We start from the raw sequence: 23,008 nt of genomic DNA on the forward strand, positions 1-23,008 counted from the left end.
TCCATGACTGCTCACCCTTGTCATCTGCTTTCAGGGCAGAGTTGATCCTCCCAGATGTTAAATTTTGTATGGTCTTAAGGTGGGTGAGTGAGTGAACGGGAACATTATTTGGCTGGTATCTGAAAAAATAATCCGTAAATACCCCCTTTCAGCGTGCCCAGGGATTGGAGGAGGCTGGCCCCCGGTGGAGGGTGAGCCCTGCATAGGTGTGTGTTCCGGGCGAGGGAGACCCAGGGCCATGGCTGGGAGCGCAGAGGCTCCTTGCCAGATGCAGAGCTGTCCCATCCCTGGGCCTTGACCAGGCATTTAACTCTCCTTCTGTCTGGTTTATGTTTTTTATGTTGAGGCCAGAGGAGACTTGGGAATAAGCAGAGACGTTTTCTTCACTTCCTGGACTGTAGAATCTTAATAGATAGGTAATGTTTATAGAAGAAATCCTGGCTTGAGATTTTTTTGACAGCCTTGGGGGATTGGCTCTTAAGTGGACATATTCTTCATTCCCAAGCGGTGCCAAATATCCAGTGGGTTGTATTTTTATAAATGTCATGTTATTCTAGCAAGATCTGAAGAAACAACACCGGGCCATGCCTTGAAACGCCTTCAATTTATCATGTATCTTGCTTGCTGGGGGTGTGTGGGTTAGCATTGTGGAGACATTTCAGCCCTGTGTCTGTGAGGGAGAGAAAAGAGGTAGAAAGAGTAGTATGGGGGGAACATACTAGAAGGCATGTGCCTGGCAGACAAAGCCACCGTCCTCCAGCACCTCCAGGGAGGGAACTTGTTCCTGCTTCATTAACAAGGCCAATATCTGTAACAACTCTCAGTCCTGTTCCGAACAATGTTTAAGCTGCTGTCACTTTTGTTTGCAAGTGACCGTTCGGTGATTTCTTCTCCTTTCCTACAGTAGTCTGCTTGCTAGGACGGCTGTAACAAAATGCCACAGAGTGGGTGGCTTAAACATCAGAAATTTATTTCCACGCAGTTCTGAAGGCCAGAAGTCCAAAACCAGGATGGTTTCGTTCTGAGGATTCTCTTCCTGGCTTGCAGATGCTGCTCTCACGTTGTGTGCTCTCGGGGTCTGTGCATCCAGGTTCCTCTTCTCATAAGGACACCAGTCATGTTGGATGAGGGCCCAGCCTGATGGCCTCACTTGTCTCCAAACACAGTCACATTCTGACGTACTAGGGATGAAGGCTTCAACAGATGCATTTAGCAAGAACACAGTTCAGTTCATATCACTAAGTATCCTTTGCCACAATATGTTTTGGCTCTACCAGGTAATAGCTTATGTCCCCAGCCCATTAAGAATCTTGGAGACAAAAAAAAAGAAAAGAAAAAATGAAAAAGAATCCAGCAGGCAGTGTGGGGTAAAATCTTGGCTCTACGACTTTGATGGGACATAGCTCAAAATCTCTGCATCTGAATTTTCTTGTCTCTAAGAGAAGGTTAATAATACCTGCCTTGTAAGATTATTGTGAGTATTGAGGATAAAATATATGAAGTCTTTAAAATAAATAATACATGTTAAAAGTAACAAACTGGACAAACATGAGCAATAAGGGGGGGCGGTCATTAAACAAAGGACTTTTCATTCATTCCCTCTCATTTTTTCCAAAGCCATCTTGCATTACCGTCATCTATCTACTGTGGTAGCCTTGTGAGTATAAAAGTTTACTGTGTCACCGGTTTATTTTATCTGTCTAACTTCCACATGCATATTACATTAGTAGTGTAATGGGGAGGGAAAAGCAATATTTCTTCTTTCGTGAACAACATAAATTATCCCCAGCCACTGGTTGTTTCTAAGATTTTTCTGAGGGATGTGGTTTTTTCCCCAAACTTGAATAAGGTTATTTCTGTTACATCAGACTGGGCTTTTCCTACTGTGTCATTAGTAATCCTGTGTTTCTGGTATATTAATTTCTAAGTTTCTCAGTGCTAACTTTTCCTCACCACTATTATCACCTTGATCTCTTTCCCCCCAACAATAGCAACATGTCTGTACACAACTCACAATATATACACACAGATACATATCCCATTCTTCCCCCATATCTTAGGACATATATGACAGCAAGGGTTTGGCTCCTAGCTTTTGAGTTGGCAATGAAATGAGAGCATCCGCTCTTTTTGCCCTTAGCATTTCAACTAATTGCTTCACTCTCTTCCCCTGCAGAGAAAACCCTGAAATCATGTCTTCAGTTATTTCTGCTCAGAGGTGAGGCACAGCACAGCGGTCTCTCTGGCTGCCTTACTCGGGACATTATTCTTTACCTGGGACAAGGAGAAAGTGACTTATTTTTATATGGTATGATTTTTCTGTGTAAGTGGATAGAACAGCAAGTAGTAAGACTACCAAAATACATCTCATGTAATCATTTCACCATAGCACTGAATACACTCCACCAGTAATTGTACCATAAAAAATTAACATTTGCCATTAAAAATAGCTAAATGCCAAAATCAGGGGTTCTTTACAAAAAAGATGAATTTTTAGAAATTTGTTGGCCTCTTTTGAATTAATGTCTTCCTATATCTTCTTTGTTATCAGCATCTTCAGTTTCTTCACATGATTTTTGATTTCGTAGGTGGTTATTCACACACACACACACACACACACTCACTTTATAGCCTTATAGATTGTATCTTAAACCTACTTGAATTAGTGACTTCAGTTGCTTTACAAAAATCTTTAAGATGTTTAAAAAAATTAAAAGGCATAATGAATTCATCATACTGTAACACCTGAACTTTGAAATTACTCACTGGGCCATGGTGCTATTCACAGGTTACTTCCTTGAAATCTTAGCACCATTGAGTTGAGAGGGGGGAACCCGAAAATGATTCCTTGACTACCAGGAGGCATTTCCCACTGAATTAATGAAGGATTCCCTGCTCTTTTTCCCCATTAAGGAATTTCAGCTCGTGTACTTTGATAATAAAAGCAGGGCTTTATTGATTTTTAACATTATTTAAAACAAGTTCTTTTGGGGTATAGGTTGTCCATACAGACAGTGTATAATAACCTGGCATTTTGTAATTTTGTCATATTTCACAATCTTTGGTTAAAGGACTCCAACATACTACTACGTAATTGACCTAACAACTGTATTTTTTTCCCTTCCTCTCTTTGCATTGTCTTTTCTGTGTTTTTCCTTCATTTGTTTTAAATTACCAGAATGAGTCTTGCAAAAAATTTTAAATACACATTTTATGCAAGTTTAATTTTTCTTGGTTTAACATTATCAAAGTAAGATATCGGCATCGGAGCAGTAATGGGCTTCTTTACTGATGACATAAATGTTTGGGTTGGTCGAAATTTAGGACATGGCATTTTGACCCTTTCCCACCATACTAGGATAGTAATTTTGCTATTCACAGCATTGAAGTTTCAGGCAAAGAATTTTTAAAAACACTCTTTTATCTATTTGGTTGCGCTGGGTGTTAGTTGTGGTACTTGGAATCTCTAGTTTTGGCATGCTGGATGTAGTTCCCTGACCAGGGATCAAACCTGGGCCCCCAGCGTTGGAAATGCAGAGTCTTAGCCACTGGACCCCCAGAGAAGTTTCTCAGCCAAAGATTTTATATTGTTGTCGCTGTTGTCCAGTCGCTAAGTCATGTCCAGCTCTCTGTGATCCCGTGGACTGCAGCACGCCAGGCTTCTCTGTCCTTCACTATCTCCTGCAGTTTGCTCAAACCCATGTCCATTGAGGTGGTGATGCCATCCAACCATTTCATCCTCTGCTGCCCCCTTCTCCTCTGTTTTATATAGTCTTACAAATTAGCAAGTATTACTAGTATATACTAAGTAGTGCGCAAGTGGGTGTGGAAAGAAGGGTGCTTTATATCATCAGTCTCCTCTGAGGAACCTGCTCCCAGCAAGAAGTGTAATCAAATAAACCCTGTTGCCTTTGTGATAAAGTGGAGGTGGGACATAAAGGTTGAGGGCTACTGTATCAAACGAGTTCTAGTATTTATTATTTGTAAATTAGTTTTAATGTATAGAGTCTAGATGATGATTTTACTTCTAAACGATTAAGATAAGGTATTCGAAATGATTTTCAGACATTTAATGACAATCTAAGACAACTGGAACATTATTGTTTAAAATAAAAACTTGATGGGGTATATTTGATTTGATAAAAGAGGTGGGCAGATTTTAGAAAGGTTATTTACTTAGAATTTTTTTCCTTGGCGAGATCAGTAATTTTTACTTCTGACAAAACTCACTTGTTAAAACTACCTTTAAAAAAAAAAAATCCACTGTTTCTTGGGATGTCCAGTAAAAATTTTTCAAGGGTAAGAGGCTTGATGGAAAAAAAAAAACAAAAAGTACTACATTGCTTAATGAACCCCATAGTAGCTTGCTTGGTGCAGATTATTTTCTTTATAGAATACTTTGACTTTAAATACTTTAATTATTAGCTCAGCAAGCCAGCTGTTTTCCTGCCAGTATTGAAACTGTTCAGAATTTTTAATGTAAAATGAACAGGCTTGGGCTGTGTCATCTGGACATCAGTGAAGAGATATTTATTGAACATATATCATCTCTAAAGTATTGGGCCAGGTATGCTTTGATTCTTCAGCTCTGTGCCACAGGAAACGATAAGCAATATAAAGTTAATTTAGTGTCATCTACCAACCATCTTTATGGTTTAATGTACTGTAAGACTTAATATTCATATAATCCATTAATTTCAAGCATTTCTTTTTTTGTAATTCACTGGAAGTAATTTCTCTCTCTTTTTTTTTTTCTCGGCATCATTGAATTTGAATTCCCAGCTCTTTACTAGATATGTCTTATCAGAACAGGGGTATTTATAGAGACACTCACCCAAATAGAAAATATAGGACATCCCATTAAATTTGAATTTCAGGTAAACAGTGAATAATTTTCTAGTATAAACACGTACCTTGCAAATTTAGCTGAGTGGTCCTGTGTTTTTGCTAAATCTGGCAAGCATACACCTAACAGAAAACCCTAGTTAGGCTTAATTTGCATAATTAAGTCCCAAATCAAGGCCATTGGTTCTGAGCTTTCTGTAATCAAAAACCTTTTGATTATGTCCGTCCTACATTTAGAATCATGAGATCGCAGCATTCTGTTTACAGACTCCTCAGATTTGTTGGCTGCACGGTACTTTATAAGGATTTAAGCAGGGTGGATCAAAACAGTAATTTTTCATTTTACTCCATGAAAGGTCACATGTCTTTATTATTTGTCCCAGTCTGTGCTCTTCTTATGAATTGTCTAAACATCTGTGAAAGTAGTTTATCCCCAACTGGTAGCTCTGTAATATTCTCCCTGACTCGAGTCCAGGAGCCAGTGTAACTAAGTGTAAGCTTTCCTTTTCCACCCTCTGTTCTTCGCTAGCCTTCTAAAAGTCCTCTATCAAAAGCAATAACGCATGACACTTCTGTGACCTCATGCTCACTCCGAGTAACGCAGCAGCAGTTTCTGTATGATCATTTGTAAATTTGTCAAGAGTAAGAGAGGAGAGTGAGTAAAACAGTGTCCTCTGACAAAGGAAAATAATGCTTGCAGATACTAACCAGCAAAGTGCTAGCCTCCTTCTTATGAACCTGAAGACTGTCCCAGAAAGACTGAATTTTGCTTTGGGAGAGAATTGTTGAAGAGGGTTGTTTAGGGTTAGATGAAAAGAGTAAGAAAGGTTCTGACTTGATACCTCAGGACAGGGAAATAAATGCAGGCTTCAGCGTGGCAGTGACAACTGATCTTTTGGGAGGAAGTAGGTTGCCGTGCCTCTAGGACTTTCCTTAGAAACACGAGGATGGAAACCCCACCGTTCTCTTCCTTTGGTGCACTGGTTTGGAAAAGGTGGGAATTAGTGGAATATCTGCTTAAAAGAATTTGTCTTTGTAGAAGACTTGGTTCTTTCTGATGGTGACCCTGACACCTGGCTTGCCTAGCTGAAGGATTCTCTTTCAGTCAGGGAAACGAGCTCTTAGGTGCCTCCTAGCTCTGCCTCCACACTCTCTCCATGGACAAAGTCCTTGAACATCTCTCCACGTATTTTTATTTTAGAGAGCAAACACAAGGCCGCTTTCCTGCCTGGCACATGAGCCATCTTTGCATGACCTGAGGGCACCGTGCCCTCTTGTGCTTCTCCCCTTCACTCCCTGATCACAGCTGATAAGCTTGAAAAGGAGGACACCCTCACAAATGTGACGGTTCGCTCCTTGATTCATGGCATTAACTATATTCTTATTGCGTCCCTGACCTGCTTGTTTTGATTTGTTTCTCAGCCTGCCCACCTTTGGAACAGTGCTTTGAACTCTGATTTTTTTTTTTCTTCAAATCACAGCACAAACAGTGCCTCCCCTTCAAAGTCCTGGGCTCTCTGCCTGTTAGCTCCCCAGATGTTTTTTTCTAGCTCCATTTTATTCAGACAGAAACATAAGGTGGATCTGATAAATCCTGACCTCTTAAGTGTACAGTGCAGGTCCCCTGCTAAGGACTTTCCAGGAAGGAAATGGAGATTGAAACTACAGAACTGGAGCCCCAGGGTCTGAAGAAGCTTCGGGTACACAAATGGGGGGAGTGGGCCTGAAGACAAAAGGAGGTAAAACTGCAGCTCTGTGTAAATTCTCCTCCTGGCTCCACCACCTGCTGCCAGTGGGACCCAGGCCAGGTTACACAACCTCTGTTTTCTCATCTGTGAATGTGGACAATGATAGTGCCTAGTTGCAGGGTTCTTTCTGATATTAAATGAGATAATCTACTTACTAAGTGTTAGTTGTTTCTAAGTTCTTACAGTAGTAAAATGTCAACCTTGACGACACAACAGACATGTTTTATGGTGGTTGATGGGGTTAAAAGTTGAGTGTATTCAGGCCAGCTTTCGAATCCCATCTCTGTCTCTATTTAGTAAGCCCCAGTTCTTTTCATCTGTAAACTCAGATAATAATAGGAATCTACCTGAATAGCACAGTGATGTTTCGAGGGAGGATTAAATGAAAAAGTGGACTGAACAGTAATGATACTCTCTAGGGCCCCATGCAGGTTTTCTCTGGTGCCCAGTGCTAGAGGAAGGTCATCAGTTTCTTTGGTTGTAGGGCCCAGTTTTGCCAGGGTGATCTTGTATTCTCCAGCAAATCCAATTTAGCTTCATATTGTCCATTTCTCCTAAAGTGTCATGTGAGCCCTTACTTGAATAGAAGTCTGAAACACTTTTTTTTTCCCATATTTTAAGAACTGCGCATCAGTTGAACTGAACTATAGGATTGCTTATTTGTTGAAAATCCAAAAACCAGAAGGAAATGAATTTTAGGCATGATGAAAGGCTACTTTTGCCTATTTTCATACCTGTATTCTTGCATGTGAAGTGCTTTGATGGGCTAACTACTTTATCATTTTATTGCACTTTATTACATCATAAATTTTTATATCTTGCTAACGATCCTACAGGAAGCTTAATTGTTTATAGGAACATCTTAATTAACTGGAGTTCAGCAGGTTAAGCAGAACACAAATTGAAGGGGTTATAAATGAAACATACTCAGCTCCTCTCATTTTACTCAGGATGCTCTGTTCAGATAATGAGGAGATGCTTCTGGGTCATAAGAATCTAGGATGCCTCAGCAAAACTCTCAACTGTTCTTCCTCCTCCTATTGTGTCATAGTGAGGACTTCTTCTCGTGTGGGTCCCCGCCCCCCCATACCCATCCTCCACCCCTCAGCCCTGCACTTGAACAGTAAAATCACTGGATGAGATATTTGTGGTGTTTAGAGAAATTCTGACTTGTATTCTGGGAGGCATAAAATGTTGTCTGTGCGACTCATTCCTCACCAGGGTTTGCCTTTCAGGAGGGTAGAAATCTGTAACTCTTCAGAAGCGTGAGTTAATCTGTCATTAGTGAGCATATACCCAAAGTATTGTATTTGTTGTTGTTTAGTTGCTAAGTCTTGTCTGACTCTTTGCGATCCCTTGGACTTACAACCCACCAGGACAGAGAAGTCCATGGGATTTCCCGGACAAAAGGATACTAGAGTGGGTTGCCATTTTCTTCTCCAGGAGATCTTCCCGACCCAGGGATTGAACCCACCTTCCTGCATTGTCAGGCAGATTCTTTACCACCGAGCCACCAGGGAAGCCCAAGGTATTGTATCAATTCAGTTCAGTCGCTCAGTTGTGTCCTACTCTTTGCGACCCCATGGACTGCAGCACGCCAGGCCTCCCTGTCCATCACCAACTGCTGGAGTTTACCAAAACTCACATCCATTGAGTTGGTGATGCCATCTAACCATCTCATTCTCTGTCGTCCCCTTCTCCTCCTGCCCTCAATCTTTCCCAGCATCAGGGTCTTTTCAAATGAGTCAGCTCTTCGCATCAGGTGGCCAAAGTATTAGAGTTTCAGCTTCAACATCAGTCCTTCCAATGAACACTTAGGACTGATCTCCTTTAGGAGAGAGGAAACTTACTACTGGGCTTCTCAACAGATTGCTTACAAATCTATCCAATTATGGCCATAATTCTTTTAAATATTTTCTATACAATACAAGTCAGGAAGCAACAGAACTAGACATGGAACAACAGACTGGTTCCAAATCCAGACTGTGTTTCTTGATACGCAATAAAATCCCTCCTTTGGCCTCAAGATCTCCCAGCCTGCTTGTATGGTCTGGTGATCCTACAAAATCAAGTGCAAACACATTTAATTGAAAGAAGAGCTTTTTGGGGCCTTAAGTTCAATTGGTCAAGGAACACAAGGCAACGCTAGACCTGGGTGTCTAAAAAGGAAGCCACTAATTTCAAACTGAGCACTTGAGATGTGGTTAGTCCCAACTGAGGTATGCTGTAAGTATAAAGTGTACACTGAAATTTAGAGATTTAATCTTAGAAAAAAAGAATGTAAAATAACTCGATGAAAATGGTCTTTATGTGGTCTACTTGCTGCTGTTGTTCAGTTGCTCAATTGTGTCTGACTCTTTGCAATCGCATGGACTGCAGCACACCAGGCTTCCTTGTCCCTCACCATCGCCCAGAGCTTGCTCAAACTCATGTCCTGTTGAGTCCGTGATGTTGTCTAACCATCTCATCCTCTGTCGTCTCCTTCTCCTCCTGCCTTCAATCTTTCCCAGCATCAGGGTCTTTTCAAATGAGTCGTCTCTTCGCATCAGGTGGCCAAAGGATTGGAGCTTCAGCTTCAGCATCAGTCCTTCCAATGATACTTCAGGATTGATTTCCTTTAGAACTGACTGGTTTGATCTCGCAGTCCAAAGGACTCCCAAGAGTCTTCTCCAACACCACATTTCAAAAGCATCAACTCTTCGGCACTCAGCCGTCTTTATGATCCAACTCTGACATCCATACATGACTACTGAAAAAATCACAGCTTTGACTATATGGACCTTTGTTGGCAAAGTAATGTCTCTGCTTTTTAATATGCTGTCTAGGTTGGTCATAGCTTTTCTTTCAAGGAGCAAGTGTCTTTTAATTTCATGGCTGCAGTCACCATCTGCAGTGATTTTGGAGTGCAAGAAAATAAAGTCTGTCACTGTTTCCATTGTTTCCGCATCTATTTGCCATGAAGTGATGGGACCAGACGCCATGATCTTCTTGTTTTTTGAATGTTGAGTTTTAAGCCAGCTTTTTCACTCTCCTCTTTCACCTTCATCAAGAGGCTCTTTAGTTCCTCTTCAGTTTCTGCCATAAATGTGGTGTCATCTGCATATCTGATATTTCTCCCGGTGGTCTTGATTCCAGCTTGTGCTTCATCCAGCCCGGCATTTTGCATGATACACTCTGCATACAAGTTAAGTAAGTGGTCTACATATTGGTGAAATATTTTATGCATTGGGCTAAATAGAAAATATTTTTGAAAAATTAGTTTCATTGTTCATTGTTTGCTTTTTAAATGAGATTGGCTTCCCAGGTGGCACTAGTGGTAAAGAACCCACCTGCCATTGTAGGAGACATACGAGCGTGGGTTCGATCCCTGGTTCAGAAAGATCCTCTGGAGAAGGAAGTGGCAACCCATTCCAGTATTCTTGCTTGGGGAATCCCATGGACAGAGAAGCCTGGCAGGCTATAGTCCATAAGGTTGCGAAGAGTCAGACATGACTGAAGTAGCACTGAGAGAGATTTAAAATTACATATGCGACTTGAATTGTTTCTGTTAGGCATGGCTGTTGTGGATCTCAGTGTGAGAGCATGTTTGGTTAACCTGGTTTGCTGGTAGCGTCGTTAAAATCGGTGTGAGAATCCTAACATTCCCTATCCCGGCTCCTGTCCTTCCTTCACTCAGTCCTCTGTGCTCACACATGTGCTGGGCTGTTGATGTTTGCCCTTCCCTCTGCCCTGGTCATCAGGGAAGCTGGACCTCCGTGCCCCCAGAAGCAATTAAGTCTTGCCTTCTGTATTGTTACTGCTGTTCAGTCGCCCAGTCACGTCCAGCTCTTTGTGACCCTATGGACTGCAGCATGCCAGGCCTCCCTGTCTGTCATCATCTCCCGAAGTCTGCCCAAGTTCCTGTCCATTGCATCGGTGATGCCATCCAGCCATCTCATCCCCTTATGCACTCTTCTCCTGCCCTCAGTCTTTCTCAGCATCAGGGACTTTTCCAATCAGTCGGCTCCCCACATCTGATGACCAAAATACTGGAGCTTCAGCTTCAGCATCAGTCTTTCCAATGAGTATTCAGGGTTGATTTCCCTTCAGATTGACTGGATTCATCTCCTTGCTGTCCAGGAGACTCTCAGGAGTCTTCTCTAGCACCACAATTTAAAGGTATGAGTTCTACTCTGTGGGAGAATGTGAGGGTGGGATATTTCAAAAGAACAGCATGTATACTAACTATGGTGAAACAGATCACCAGCCCAGGTGGGATGCACGAGACAAGTGCTCCGGCCTGGTGCACTGGGAAGACCCAGAGGAATCGGGTGGAGAGGGAGGTGGGAGGGGGGATCGGGATTGGGAATACATGTAAATCCATGGCTGATTCATAGCAATGTATGACAAAACCCACTGGAAAAAAAAATAATAATAAAAATTAAAAAAAAAAAAAAAAAAGGTATGAGTTCTGTATGGTATCAGTATATTTCACTGAGACCAGAAGGTTAGTTTCTATAATACCAACCCCTCCACTAGCTTGGGACCTCAGGAAAAACACTTCCTCATCTCTGGGTGCTGATACCCACTGTAGCATCCCCCACGTGAGGGAGTGAGGTAGCACATGGCACGAAGGATTATGGGAATCTCCTGCATGTACCTAAAAGTCTCTGATTTCTGGTTGCCAGTTTATTTCCCAGCAGCCTCAAGCACAGCTTGCAAACCACCCCACCCTGCCTTTAGTTCTGTTTTTGTGTTTCTTTATCAGTCCTTACTCTTCTTTGTTCCTCTGTGCGTCTTTAAGTGAAAGGTACGTGGAAGGTTTCAGTAGCCTACCCAACCAAGAAGTAAATTTTAGAGAAGTTAAATTTGTTTGCTCATTAACAGATATTGGCATTTTTGTTTTATTCAGAAGATCCGTCTTGAGCTAAATATTTTTCACTTTTTATTTAGTAGCTCTCCAATACTCCTTTGCCTGCAAAAATCTGAGGGTAAGAAATTCTCCCCTCCCCCGCTTCTGGCTGTTCATGTTTTCCACTATCAGTAAAAATTAAAAAACAAATCAGCCTCTCACATAAAAGAAAACACCTGTTTGGCTTGGAGAATCTGGCCAGGGAGGTCTTTTTCCTGACGGGCCAAATGCGACCATCACAGGGCCCCTTATAAAATAAAAAAAAAAAAAGAGTCATTTTTTTTCCTTTATTTCATATGAGCATTGGCAGAAACTCTGACAAGCAGTTCTTCATATTTTATTATGTTCTTGTCTGCAGAATCTCTGTCAGGCAAAAACCTTGTCAGCGGAAAACCTGTCGTGGGATCAGAGGAGACAAAAACAGGTGTCACATAGGCAGTCAAAACTGAAGGAAAAAAAGATTAGGCTAAAGAGAGAGAGGCAGACAATTACATTAATGCCATTGCTTTTATCTTATAGATGTGTGTTATTATCTCGGGGTGCTGAGTGCGCAATTGCCTCAAAGAAAAGTAGACAGGAGACAAGGGGAAACTTGATAGTTATTAACTGAAGAGGCAGTGTGTCAAAGCTGGATGGGGTTCAAAGTTTTGCAAGGGGAAAAAAACTGCAGGCAGCCAGCAACGGCTGTGTGGTTCTGCTTTCGGCTACATAAACCTAGTAGCAATCTAACATTTGCGACTTGGAAACAGATCATAGAGAAAAAAATTAATGAAAGATTTCATTTGGAGGTTTGGGGGGGGGGTAACATTTATCATATAGACATGTGACTGAATCATAGTCATTTCTCTCATAAAATCTTGCCTCCATGTGAGACATGAAGACAGGCATTTGTCAGTTCAGCTTTGTTGTTTGGATATGTTTAAAACACCTATTATCAACACACTTTTAATTAAAAAAAAGCTATTAAGAAGCCCTTTTACTAAGTGTGAACATCTGTACGTGCAAGCTGTAAATTAGGAGATCACATATGTGTGCCTCAGTCAGAGACTAAATGAACTTGGCAAGTGTTTTCTATTACTGGTTTTTAAATACAGTAAAATATCTACAGGAACAATGGCTGCACTTGAAATTTTGGATCTTTAAAAAAATTGTGCCTGTTGATCCTGATGAATAAACCTTGCCTTCTAATTAGACATTAGAGTCATTCTTATGAATTTGGTAACCAGGATTCACCTGACTAACCATTTGTTTCCTTCTTCATGTCATTTCAGGAGACTTATTTTTCTCAAAAGTTGGTCTCCATGAAATATTTGTGATGGTAGAAAATAGTTTCACTTTGCAAGTGGCTTAAACTCTGAATGCTATTTTGCCTTGTTGATAACTCAGGTGTCAAAGAGCCAACTGATAGCAAATGGGATAGGAACTTTTAAGGCCATCCTCTCTGCTCAGCCATACATCGATGATATTAGTGAAAAAATCGGCAAGCATTGCTTTAGTCCTTAACATTTTCTGCTCATGCATTTAAAAATTGGTTAGTTTAGCCTTTTCCTAAGACAGCCTTCTTAGCCCTTTTTTATGAGCAAATCTTTATAGAGAGGTCTTTTATCCCGCCAGTCACTGATGCAAAGCAGTTTGATACTTGATATATGCATTAAGCAAATCCAGCAATCCAGAAGAAAACACACGTCAGTGTCAAAAGTGTGTGTGATAGCCCAGGTTTCAAGGGATTACAGTGGGGGAAAGAGAGATTGCTTATAGATTTAGAGTGAGATTTCAGACTGACTTACTGGGAGAGGGAAGGAAAAATACTTGTGACACAAAGGTGACGTTCATTAAAAAAAGACTGAATATAATAATTTCTTTCTTTTAGGTGTTTTCTACCAAGTGCTGGCTTTTGTATCACTGTTCTCTCTAGGTTTTGAAATACTTCTTCACTGCTGTGGTAGAGTTTAAAGTGCATATTCTACCAAAAATAAATATGACTTGCTTTTGCAATATTTCCATAATGAAGTTTCTGATACAGATCTATGCTACTTCAGGAAAATTAAGTCTTTAAAGTTAATAAATTGGGAGTAGGGTGATTATTTTCTTACAGAATTAATTTTTTTGTTTGTTTGTTAAATAGAAGGATATTCAGCAAACAAAATATGCTTATTTCAGTAGTTACTTTTAAAGTAACTTTTGTAGTCAGTGTGCATTTAATTCATTGATATGTGAATTATATAAAGCAGGGTTCTGTGTAGTCAGCTCTCAGCTCTCCTTGGTGACTAGAGACTGGATAGAACAACAGCAGGAATAATAGTAATCCCCAAACCTGATCATAGTAGGCAGATTCAGTTATTCGATGTCTTCCTAGACTTGCTGTCAAGCTTGCAGATTGCATTTCTTTCTGCTTAACCACCTGCTCATGGAGATGCAGATGAGGAGAGACATACCCCCAAAAGTGGGCCCTGGGAGGGAAAGGAAGAAGGAAGAGAAGTACAGCCAAGGATCTGCTTAGTCTCCTAGCTGAGAGAGTGAGCTTCTGAATAACGGCCTTGATAGTCTACTACATGTGCCTCAGTCAGACTTTAATGATTTCCAAAGTCTGTTGTGAGGACTGTATTATTCATAAGGCCACCGGGGGGCAAATGCCAATCAGTTTGAAATATTACCTATATAGTCTCAAGTGGAGCTCAGATTCTACTCTGGACTAATTGTGAGTGTGTGTGTGTGCGCATATCCATATACACTCAAAGCTGCATGTCAAATAGGGAGCAATTAAAATCCGTAGGACAGTTGGGGCTCATTGGAACTCCCTCTGTCCCCCTTTCCTCCCTACAGTGTAGGTTCACTTTCCTAATGGACCATAAGAGTATTCATCTACTTATCCCTCATGTATTACGAGAAAAAAAAAAAATCAAGGACTCTTCACATAAGGCATACAGGGTATAGTAATGTTAATCAGGGTTTATGGTGGCTCAGTAGAGTTGTCTTTTTTTTTCTTCTTCTTCTTCTTCTTTTGACCTAAAAACACTGACACGCTATTTGTTCAAGTAAAAAAAATAAGCCTTTCACATATAAGGACTGACAGTTTTTATCACCAGGCTTGGGGATCAACTCTCTCAGCTCCATATCATTCCTTTTCTTCTTTCCTTAAAAAAAAATTCTAAAAGCCAGTCTTCTCTTTCTTTGATATTAAATATCCTAATTAATTCAACCTTGACAGATAGAGTTAGAAAGTTGTGACTTAAAGGGAACATGAGTTATTTTGTACTTAATTTGCTCCCAATTACACACTTCTTTCCCCCCAAAGTAGTGGGTAAAATGTGCAGATCTAAATATTACTTCAAGTCATAAGGAGTTTTTATCAGTAACAGTTGTGGTCCACCTTCCTCATCGATCACCTGATTCACTGAAAAGTTTTTTAATATGTCATCATTGCCATTTATTACTGTTCTCCTCCAGTGTGACAGCTATTACTAGGAACTGGCTTACAACCTATGGTAGGTTAAGCCTTTGCCTTGCACTCTGATGTTCTTGCCTAGTAAGAAAGCTGAGTCTTATAATGGGAAAGGATTGATGTTCTAATGATTCCAAAGGGCCCCTTTATGATGAAATTCTAAATACGCAAAATGCCATTAAACCTGTAGAAGTTCATGGGCTAGCTACATTGAAATGACATATCATTATATTGGGTATAGTGTGCATATTATAAAGTGTGGTATAATTGGAAATTATTGGTCATATTAGCAACAATGAAGAACCACCCACCCTCATAAATTCAGAGGTTATGGTCTGGGTACTTGAAGTAGGAAAGGGAACAATATTCTGATTATAAGTAATCAAAACTTAAAAAATCTGACCCCAGAAATTGCCCTAATAAAATTCTGTTGCTAACAGCTGTTTTTATTTGACTCTTAAAGTAATTGTGGAAAGAATTCCGTAAAACAGCCCTTTAAAGACACATTGAAATGTTAACCTCTTAGAGATTAAAATAGTATTCTAGGACCCAGAGCTCCTAAAAGCTGACCACTTGATGCTATTATAATTTGGATCCTAAGGGGAGTTGGGGCAAGAGACTGGAGTTCTCAAAACAATTAACTTTGCAATTTAGGGCTCACTTGGCTTTCTCCCAAAATCAAAGAATAAGGCTTCTTTAATTTTTTTTCACTTGTAAAATTGCTTCAAATTAATATTTGAAAATTTAAAAATATCCAGGACAGGACTGGAAATAGTGAAATAGAAGGCTTTCTTTTAGACTGTTTTCATACAAATTTTTAATTGTTTTACTCTGCGAAGTAGGTGGCTTTGAAAAATCATTCCATTTGGCTCGCTTTTCATTTTATTGAATAGCTATAAGCTTCACACCACCGTGCCCGAACAGCTATTTGATGGAGTCTACTGGACATCAGGGCCTGAAGTGTTCGAGCATATTCCTGTGGAAACCACCTAAGTCACTTGAATTTGGCTTTTAAAGAAAGTTATGTTTTAAAAAAGTTGTGGAAAACTAAGAACTATAAACTATCACTGAGAGCCAATTTTCTAGGATCAGTGAAAAGCACTTTTATACTCCAACATTAAGAAAAAAAAAGTATCTGAATATGTTCTTATTTCTATGACCTTCACAGAAAATATTGGAAGTGAAGTCTGTAGAATTACAGGTTTACATTTATTTTAATTTATTTGAAGGTTTGGGGAGTAATTCCTGTTATTAAAAATTGAAATAAAAAAAATAGTTATTCACATTTCATTTGATAGATGCAAGTTCTTTTATAACCACCCCTCACACACTACCAGTACTATTTTATACATTTGAAAACTGAATTTTATAAAGGGCATTACTTTGTTCTTTAAGTTAGCAATGTAGTTAAAAGTATATATTACTTCACCTTTATTACATATTTTGCATTACATTTTATACTTATTTTACGTTTACATTACATACTTACATTAATGAACCACAAATATGCCAGCTGTTGTCCTTATGGTGATTCTGTTCTTGTCAGAAATGAGTTTTCTTCACACTGACTTATGTATCTTGTGGCTTAGCCACTACTTTCCTTTCAAAAGCTATAGATTCTATCAAAGTGTTGATTGAAATTATATCCAGGCCTTAACTTTTCCTTTGTCTTATAGCCAGAAAATTACCAGTTTAAGCTTCTGTTTCTGGCATTTTAAAGAAATCCAGGTAAATTATTTTTCCTCAGTAACCTAATTCACATTTTAAGAAGCTCTTATAGTATGAATTTCTACCCCCCCCCCCTCTTTTTTAACTAGAATGCATATTGAACCCCATGGACAGAGAAGCCTGGCAGGCTATGGTCCTTAGGGTAGCAAGGAGTCGAACGCAACTGAAGCAACTTAGCACACACACACATCCATATTGTGCGGTTAACCTATTCTTTTTCCCAATAAAATTCTGTATACTAAAAAGAGGTTAATTTACTTGTTTGCTTTTTCTCTTTTCCTCCAGACCTTTTACAAAACAAAAAATAGTCTTTTCTTTGTAGATGCCCTTATAATATTATTGTGTTTGCTGTTCTTTGACCCCCTTTCAAAGTCGATACACTTGTCCTTGGTATCCAAAGGGATTTGGTTCCAGGACCTGTACAGATATCAGAATCCATAGATGCTCAAGTCCCTTATATAAAATGCTGTAGTATTTGTATATAACCTATGCACATCCTCCCACATCTGCCATATATTTTCATTATCTCTTGATTACTTGTAATACCTAATGCAATGTAAATCATTGTAAGTGTAATGTAAATGCTGTGTACGCAGTCTTAGAGTATGGAAAATTCAGGTTTTGCCTTTTGGAAATTTATGGAATATTTTGTATGTGGATATTTTCCATCTATAATTGGTTGAGTCCATGGATCAGTACCCATTGATATGGAGGACGACGGGCTCTACCGTATCTTTTCCTATAGCTAGAAGACCCTAAATCTCGCACATGGATCACAAACTTAGTGATCTGTACTATGATTCTCATAATGTCTATTCATTACAATCCAGTCTCTGCACCTTGATATTAAGCTTGTTTTCTTTAATACACTAAATCTCATACTGATTTTACCTAGGAATCCATTGGATGCCCCCAAATAATACTTGAAGTTGTAGGAAAGGGAATAAATTATGCAACTTTAGTCAGTGCCTGCTCAGCTAGCAGCCCCACCTCACTTCCTAAACTGCCATAATTACCTTCCCCCACTGTTTTCAGAGGAATGTTAAAGAGCAAAACATCTTTTGAGAATACTGACTTGAAAACTGACTGTTAGGCCAGAGAGAACAGGGGCAGGCCACACCACACCAGACCAGCCAGAAATCACTTTCACTAGTGGTCTTAGGAGAGTCTAAAAGTCTGTACTACAGTGGTAGAAGTTAGTCCAGAGAGGAGGGATAGATCCTGGGGAGCTGCAGTGGAAACATTCACAGGCACTCATTTTGAATGTTCGTGATGTGTAAAATTCAATGGAAAAGCAACAACAAAATAGAAATTTTTAACTCTAGCATAACCTCAACTATATAGAATTATATAGTTGGACCATAAAGAAGGCTGAGTGCCAAAAGATTTTGAACTGTGGTGTTGGAGAAGGCTCTTGAGAGTCCCTTGGACTGCAAGGAGATCAAACCAGTCAATCCTAAAGAAATCAGCCCTGAACATTCATTGGAAGAAGTGATGCTGAAGTTGAAACTCCAGTACTTTGGCTACCTGATGCAAAGAACTGACTTGTTGGGAAAGACTCTGATTCTGGGAAAGATTGAAGGCAGGAGGAGATGGTTGGATGGCATCACCTAGTAGATGGACATGAGTTGGAGCAAACTCCAAGAGATGGTGAAGGACAGGGAAGCCTGGCGTGCTGCAGTCCATAGGGTCGAAAAGAGTCAGACACAACTGAAAGATTGAACAACAACAACAATATAGAATTATGGATTGAAGAAAATAGATGCAGCTACGTCACCGTGTAGGCAAATAGTGCCTTTGGTTGATGGGATTACGTATGTTGTCTTCTGCTTGTTTTTCTTGAATTAATATTTTTTTCATTGAGCATCTATGACATCTTCATTAAAAAAAAAAATACAACAGGAAAGGTTTGATTTTCAAGCATTTTGGCAGAGTTTCTTAGGCTTCCCTTTCACAGTAAAGAGGTCAAGGACATGTTTGGAGTTTAGGGCAGAGCTTGGGTAGAACTCAACTTACAGGTTAGGGGTGGCCTGTGTAGTGCATGAGTAGTTGGATTGCTAGAGGCGGATGACCACAGGTGGACAGCTGAAGAGGTGGTGCCTCTGGAATCCTGATGGATCCCAGACATCTCAGTTGATTTCCCGTCCAAATCCTCCAGACTCAAAAATCTCAGTCATCCTGTAACTCTGACTCATCTTCACTTCAAGTATCTGTTTTCTTCCCCATACTTGTTAGCTTGGTCTCAATTCTTTGTTCTCTTTTTCTTTCTCCTTGTACTATGGTAGCAGTCTTCATGCTATTGGCTTGCTTGCCCCCAAAAGAATTTTGAAAAAGCCATCCTAATATTTTCATATATTAAGTATCTTGCCAAGGTCATAAGCAAGTTGGTGGCACAGCTAACATTTGGACCCTTGGTGTCTGGCTTTAGAAACTCTGTTCTCAGTCTGGAGGACCATGAGCACTCTTTAAACATCGGGAACTTTAAGTCATTGCTCTCAGTCATTGTTTTTTCTCCTTAACTCTTGTTTCCAGTTCACCGTCTCCAAATAACATTTATTACCAAAAATGAAATCATATGTTCATTGGAAAGTCTTTTATCATTCATGCCTGCAGGGAAAATTTAAAAAGTAAGATAATATATCTATAAACGGAAATTTTATTGTTTAGTTTTGATCATGAAGAGGAATAAGATCAAAGTAACATAAGTATTACAAATTTTCCTGACTTAGTAAATGTAAAGTGAATTTTTGTCAGAAATGCATCTGCCAAAAAATGGATAGGGCAATGAATTGTTTTCTTCCCCGATTAGTTCATGTGTCAGTAAATGAATAGATCTTATTGTAAGAAAGAGAAAATGTACACTCTCAATTCCTTTCCCAGTTTTGCAGATCTAAGTGCTTGGGCACCTCTTCACATGAATAGGTGCGACTGGAAACTATCACATTGTCATTCGGTTCTTAGGAATCATTTCAGATAATGTGCCAACAATCACAGAGTGATCAGTTAGTTTTGTTAAGAGAGAAGAAATGCAAGTCATCCACCTTGTTACTCAGACGTTGTTAGTCATTTACTTTCTCAATTTCTGTACTAACAAGACATGATGAATTCCTGTTCATAAATTTAGCCATGTATATTTCATTTAGAGGCATATCATTTTTTATTGTATACACCATAAAGATTGAGAAAAAAAATACTATGTTATTCAAATGACTTCTGCAATATATCTTTTTTTTTAAAGGAGATACTTTTGTTACTGCAGATTTAACTATCATAATTGATGAAAATTTCCACCAGTGCTCATGGTCAAATCAGGCTGCCAAATCAGATTTAATTATCATTGAAAAAAAATGAACTCACATTTCAATTCAAATGAATGTCTTAATATACATTTTGAGAAATATTAATAAGAATCAATAAATTATGGGCTGCATGTCACAGGATAGTTTGTTAAACAGTCCAGAATAAAATGTGGAGCTAATAAAGTTAACTTACCAAGTATACAATAGAAATGCTATTTCTCATTACTTAATTACTAATGATGTGCTATAAAGTATAACTTTTTTTATGAAGTGAGGAATATGTTAAAATTCAAAATATTACTTTGATAATGCAGTTGGTTTCATCTGTGTATCACTGTCTGGTGTTAGACTTGAGGAACAAGATAGATAAGACTCATATTTTATAAAAATATGGTCAAATTTATAATGTATTTAATGAAAGGAGTTATATATTGCTTAAAATGAAGTGCTTTGGCATTTAGATCATAGTTTATTGTAATTTTATCTCTATTAAGAGGATGTAGAAATATTCAAAACTTTATAAGATGCAAATGGTGCTTAATCATAATGAAAATAAATATTTTGATAGTACTTGATTAAATGGGTAGTAATTACCTTATTAAATAATAAACATTGTTTCTGAAAGACATCATGTAAAATTCATATCCACAGGTTTTATTCAGTGTAGCTAACAAATTTCATAGGTCTGAGAAAATATTCAAACTGAATTTAAAAGAGTGGGCATCACATGTGCTTGGGGGCTTTACTTCCCAGGTGGTGACACCTCCTGGGGGTGAGTATCAGGAATAATTGAAAAGAATGGAGGGAAAAGTCATTTTCAGCATTGCACATTTTTGCTTTGCTCTCATAGGATACTTTCTAAAAAGTGATACATTATCATATATAAGAATTCAAGAGGTGACTGCATGCCTGTTGCCCCATTTTACATAATGTCTGAATTCTGAATATTTCAGCATAGACCCAAATATCAGGTTCTAGTTACCCTTTACTTTCATAATCAGGAAAAGAGGGCCCTTGCCTAGGTTCTTGGTGCTTCTATTAATCATTAAACAAGGCTTCACAAAGCAGTTCAAATTGGCCATTATTTTGGCACCCAGGAGAGCTTTACACCCTAGGCCAGTGCACTGACTAAGTCAAGGCAGAGTGTGCCTTTATTTGGTCAAGAAGAAAGGGTATAGTTTTCAAAGGAGGATTGAGGGTAGATAATCTGCATGGATGGGCTTCCCTGGCATTTCAATAGTAAAGAATCCACCTGCCAATACAGGTGACGTGGGTTTGATCCCTGGGTTGGGAAGATCCCCTGGAGAAGGAAATGGCAACCCACTCCAGTAATCTTGTCTGGGAAATCTCATGGACTGAGGAGCCTGGTGGGTTACAGTCCATGGCATTGCAATGAGTCAGACATGACTGAGCGACTAAACAACAGTCTCCATGGACAGGCAGGTCTGTTCTCAGGGGAATTCATTTTGGGAAAGACTAAATATGGGATTTCAGGATCTGGAAGCTGAGTCCATGTGTCTGCATATCTCTGAAAGGCCCATGCATACCCCAGGTTTATGCAGATCATCATTTGAAGTCCAGGGGCTTCCCTGGTGGCTCAAATGGTAAAGAATCTGCCTGCAGTGCAGAAGAGACATGAGTTTGATCCCTGGTTTGGGAAGATCCTGGAGAAAGGAATGGCTATCCACTTCAGTAGTCTTGCCTGGAGAAGAGCTTAGCGGGCTACAGTCCTTGGGATCGCAGAGTCAGACACAATTCAGCGACTAACACACACACACACAAACATACACACACACGCGCGCGTCAAGGCATCTCACAGTAGAGCATTGCAAACATTTCCTATCCTGTTCACTTAGCTCTCGGTCATCTTGCCCTCTGACTCATCTCTTTGGTTTTCAGTGATGTGTATGTGTTAGGGGTGTATATCAGAATATGGTGGTAATTTTTCTTTTTTAAAAAAGTATTATTTATTTATTTGACTGTATCCAGTCATAGTTGTGGCACGCAGGATCTTCATTGCGGCATGCAGGAGCTGTAGTTGCAGTGCGCAGGCTTCTCTCTAGTTGTGGCATGTGGGATCCAGAGCACTTGGGCTCGGTAGTTAAAAGGCACCCAGCTTAGTTGCCTCATGGCCTGTGGGATCTCAGTTCCTGCACTAGGGATGGGACTCACGTCCCCTGCATTGCATGGCCAATTCTCAACCCCTGAGCCACCAGGGAAGTCCCAGTAGTTTTTCAAATGAACCTCGACCATCTCCCTTTCAACCCTCTTCTTTAGGGGTTGTGGCTGTGAGCCAAGTTGCCCCAGCTGACAACTGTTCCTTTAAATAAACCTCTGGACTCTCATCGGAGTTTTACATCTAAAATTATGTCATTTTAATCTTATGAAATATTTAGTATTTTCTATATCCTATTAACCAGAAATAAAATTATAACCTTTCCAGAGGTTTTGGCTTGCAGTGTTAAGGTTTCTTTCAGACTGCTTGTCTGACTTTTCTGTATCCATCTTCCACTTGTTGGCCGCAGGTTTGACACATCCACTGGATATTCATTTCTCTTAAACACATCTCATTAGGGCTGTGGTTCTCAAAGTATGGTCCTTGGCCAGCAGGATCAGTGTCTTGTGGAGGCTTGTTAGAAATTCCATTTCTTGGCCCCCACCCCTGACCCAATGAATCAGAAACTCCGGGGGAGGGTGGCCCAGTGATCTGATCTATGTTTTAACAAGCCCTTTTAGCTGATTCTGAGACACACAGTGTTTGAGAATCCCTGCCTTAGTTCCATCTACCTGGACTGCCACCCTCCTTTCTTGCTTGCCAGTATCTTATAAGACTGTGCCTCCCCTGCCGAGTCGCCCTTTCTTCTGTGTCCGTCAGTACTTCATCACATCTTTTTTATAGCATAGACGACGAGAGCATCTGCATGCAGCGCCTGCCTTGGGGATGAGTTGTTAAGTGCCAGTGAGTAAATGCATGTATGCATGAATGAAGGAGGAGAGCGCGTTAGGAGGAGTGGTGATCAATAAGGTCAGCTGCGATGGTGAGATCATGGAGAAT

At 39.8% G+C, this 23,008-nt stretch overlaps 1 protein-coding gene across 13 annotated transcripts in view; it reads left to right on the forward strand.

The window, feature by feature from the left end:
* BNC2 (basonuclin zinc finger protein 2) overlaps positions 1–23,008 on the forward strand; it is a 463,421-nt gene that overhangs the window by 299,407 nt on the left and 141,006 nt on the right. The window lies entirely within an intron of this gene.

The sequence above is a fragment of the Dama dama genome, chromosome 29, assembly GCF_033118175.1.
Source record: "Dama dama isolate Ldn47 chromosome 29, ASM3311817v1, whole genome shotgun sequence".
Lineage (NCBI taxonomy): Eukaryota > Metazoa > Chordata > Mammalia > Artiodactyla > Cervidae > Dama > Dama dama.